The sequence below is a fragment of the Primulina huaijiensis genome, unplaced genomic scaffold (genome assembly GCF_012295235.1).
Source record: "Primulina huaijiensis isolate GDHJ02 unplaced genomic scaffold, ASM1229523v2 scaffold6527, whole genome shotgun sequence".
In the NCBI taxonomy this organism is placed as follows: Eukaryota; Viridiplantae; Streptophyta; class Magnoliopsida; order Lamiales; family Gesneriaceae; genus Primulina; species Primulina huaijiensis.
Window position 1 is genome coordinate 10,321 of NW_027360952.1, and position 4,037 is coordinate 14,357.

At 40.0% G+C, this 4,037-nt stretch overlaps 1 long non-coding RNA gene across 1 annotated transcript; it reads right to left on the minus strand.

Annotated features, from left to right (window-relative positions):
- Positions 1-378: 378 nt before the first annotated feature.
- On the minus strand, positions 379-1,618 carry LOC140970532 (uncharacterized). Its single transcript, XR_012174145.1, has 3 exons — positions 1,522-1,618; positions 1,317-1,387; positions 379-786 (listed from the first exon to the last, which is right to left on the minus strand). It is a non-coding gene; the product is annotated as an uncharacterized lncRNA (long non-coding RNA).
- Between the last annotated feature and the right edge of the window lie 2,419 nt (positions 1,619-4,037).

Sequence of the window (4,037 nt, forward strand, 5' to 3'; positions counted from 1 at the left end):
TTTCATACAATTTTGAGAGAGCATTCAAGAGAATTAAGGCTTTATCTTCATCCTCCAGTTTTACTTCTATGTTTTCAAGATCATTATGAACTCATCAATCTGGTTACCAATATTTTTTTCCTCAAATCTTTAATGAGTATAGGCGTTGTTCCATGTAAAGGCAGTTGGACAAGGACTTGGTCGTGTACAGGTTTTCAAGCTTCAACCACATAGCAGCAGCAACTGTTTTCTCCTTGGCACTTCTCGTAGGCTCAAGGCAAAGTATAATAGCACTTTGGGCCTTCTCTGTTACTTCAACTTTGAAGTTCTCCTTTCTGAGCTTGAAAATTCGTCTATAGCTGTTAGGGCTCCCATTGTGAGGGCCCGTGCTCTTAATTAATATTTAATTACCAAACAACTAGGATTAAATGGTGTAAACAGCAAAAACGAGTTTAAAACGTTCATTTGGACCTACAGAAATTTCGGCATGACCTCCTCGTAAGTAGAACATCCCAAAAATTTCAAAACACAACAATAACATTATACGCTCGAAAATAACATCAAGTTCACAATCAACCACACAAACATCCTACAGCCGCACTGGCCAGGACTAGACACGACATACCACAATTTAAAATCCCAAACAACATAAAAATATCACCATACAGCTACCCAGGGCATCTCCTTGGCAAATGTATTAAACCAGCATAATATATATAAATATCTGAGAACTCTGACACAAACCGACTGACTACTGGGTACCACTCGCTGACGCTCCACCAGGCTCGTCAAATCCGCTGGAATGACCTGCTATGGCATCAAAAACAACCACAACATAAAAAGAAAACAGGGGTCGGACTCCAGTACGACAAACCAGTAAAATCACGACGTATATAAATAACATGTAATAATACCAAGTAAATGCAATGATATGCGATGCATGAATGGTAACAATGGAATAACGGATATGAAATGGAGTCCAAACGAATAGCATCATCAACAGTAACAGTGGCCAATCGTGCCAGGAATGCAGCATCAAATCGCCGCTCATCTATGCACGTAGCATCGGGAATGCGAGTAGCTAAGTCGCTCGTCTCTAGCTGTCATCTGGGAATGTGGCTAATCCTAACCCACTCATCCCTCTGATGACTCAATATATTTCAACAGAATCAACATAAATCGCCGTCAAAGGAGTCAAGGCTCAATATGTTATGCCAATACAATTTAATGCATGAATGAATCAGAATAAACATTCAAAGCACGTAATAGCAAACAACATTCACTGAATATTCTTACACGCCAATATAAGCGTCATAATAATATAGGTTTGAGCGTACCTCAATTATAAACTTACAATACCACGGTAAATTCTTAAGGACTATCGAATGAACTCGTCCAACGATATAACCTACAATATAAATTCACTATACACTTCAATACTATGCATTCAAAACGACTAAACCAAAATAAATCGGCTCGGTTAAAAATTCGAAATCAGGGCAGCCTATTAACCCTTAATAATCTGAAATTCCAAGTTAATACCTCAATAAACGAAACTAGAATGCACAACGGTAATTTCGCAAAGATGGCTCGCCGGAAAATGTCGCCGAAAACACTGTTCACGATCTGAAACCTAGCTGGAAATCAGCTGAAAACAGGGGAAATAAAAGGCTTTGATTCCTTGCTAAATAAACTCACATCAACAAGAAAAATTGAAGCTAGAAGCTCACCAAATCGGACAAAGAATGAAACGCAGCTGCCGGCTCGAACGTGAAAGATGGAGCACTGATTTCTACCGATTCATGGCAGGAAAGTAGCTAATAGGATGAGGGAAGAAGATTGCTAAGCTACTGCACAAAAAATCTAGCCGCTGGGACGCTGCGCAAGGTGATGAGCTTGGTGCTTGAAAGAGCAGATGGTTTCATGGGAAAAATCATGGAGATGATACGGGATAGATTTAGGGGAAAATGGGTTGGGTTTAATTAAATTAAATCTGAAAATGGGCTGGGCCTATTATTGGGCCTCACATTCTCCCTCACTAATGAAAGATTTCGTCCTCGAAATCTAACAAACACAACACTGATATCCACAACCTTACGTCTGATAATACATAGGAAATTCAGAATACATCACGTAATTCATTACATTCTCAAACAAATGAGGCCATTCTTGTCGCATCTTTGCCTCTAATTCCCACGTAGATTCTTCTCTTCCATGCCTACTCCATTGCACCAAAACTAGTGGAATCGTCTTGCTCCTGAGCTGTCTATCCTTGTGGTCCAAAATTTGCACTGGATGTTCATCATAGCTAAGGGAACTGTCCAACTCCACATCCTCAACATTCAAAATATGAGACGGATCTGGCTCATACTTCCACAACATAGATACATGAAACACATTATGTATCAAAGACAAACTCTGCGGCAAGTCTAAACGATAAGCCAACGTGCCAATCCTCTCAACAATCATATACGGACCAATATAACGCGGAACTAACTTCCCTTTATGTCCAAATCTCATAGTACCCCGGAATGGTGATACTTTCAAGAAAACATAATCGCTCACTTGGAACCCTAAAGGTCTACGCCTTTTATTTGCATAACTGGCTTGACGATCCTGGGCTGCTTTCATCCTTTTCCTGATCAATTCAACTTTATCTTTCATCTCTTGAATAAATTCTGGTTTTGACATCTCTCTTTCTCCAACATCTTCCCAACATATCGGCGATCTGCACTTTCTTCAATACAAAGCTTCAAATGGTGCCATACCGATTGTTGCCTGAAAACAAATTATTGTAAGAGAATTCAACCAACGACAATGATTCTTGCCAACCACCTTTGAAATCCATCACTACTTCTCGTAACATATCCTCTAGAGTCTGGATGGTTCTTTCTAACTGACCATCTGTCTGTGGGTGATAGGCGGTGCTCATAGCCAACTTTGAGCCCAAAGCTGATTGCAAACTTCCCCAAAACTTCGAAGCAAACCTTGGATCACGATCAGATATTATGGTTACTGACACACCATGCAATCTCACTATATGATCAATGTACAGTTTCGCCATTTTCATATAAGTACATGTACGATCATACGGAATAAAATGAGCGGATTTAGACAATCTATCAACAATCACCCAAATCGCATCACAACCACGATTGGAACGAGGTAGATGTGTCACAAAATCCATAGCAATGTACTCCCAGTTCCACTACGGCACTTCAAGACTATGTAACATTCCGCCAGGTCTCATTCTCTCGCCTTTAACTTGTTGACACGTTAAACATTTAGCCACAAGATGAGAAATATCTTTCTTCATACCTTCCCACCAATAATGAGCTCTTAAGGTATGATACATCTTTCGAATTCCTGGATGAATACTGTGTCGACTACAATGTGCTTCCTGTAGTATAACTTCTTTCAAATCTATCACATTAGGAACCACAAGTCTACCATTAAAGCGCAGACTACCATCTGAGGCAAAACTAAACTTTTCTGTCTGACCTGTTCGAGACAATTCTTTTAATCTATGAATGTGCGGATCTGTCTTCTGTGCTGCTTTGATTCTGGATAAAATCTGTGGCTCAACTTGAATAGATGATACTACAAAGTAGTCTCCACTGAGCTGATAAGTCCATCCTAAAGTTCCCAAGTGCTCGTGAACTTTAGAGATAGTCAAATATGTCAGCATAGCATTCTGAACTTTTCTGCTGAGGGCATCTGCAAGAAGATTCATTCGGCCCGGTTAATACTGAATCTCACAATCAAAGTCTTTAAGCAACTCCATCCATCGACGCTGTCTCATGTTCAAGTCAGGCTGTGAGAAAAGATATTTAAGACTCTTGTGATCCGAATAAACCACAAACTTCTCACCGTACAGATAATGACGCCATAACTTCAATGCAAACACAATGGCAGCCAACTCTAAGTCATGAACTGGATATCGGGTCTCATGCTGCTTCAACTGACGAGAAGCATATGCAATCACTCGCCAATTTTGCATTAAAACACTACCAAGTCCATTTAGAGATACATCTGAACAAACAACATATCCACCTGAG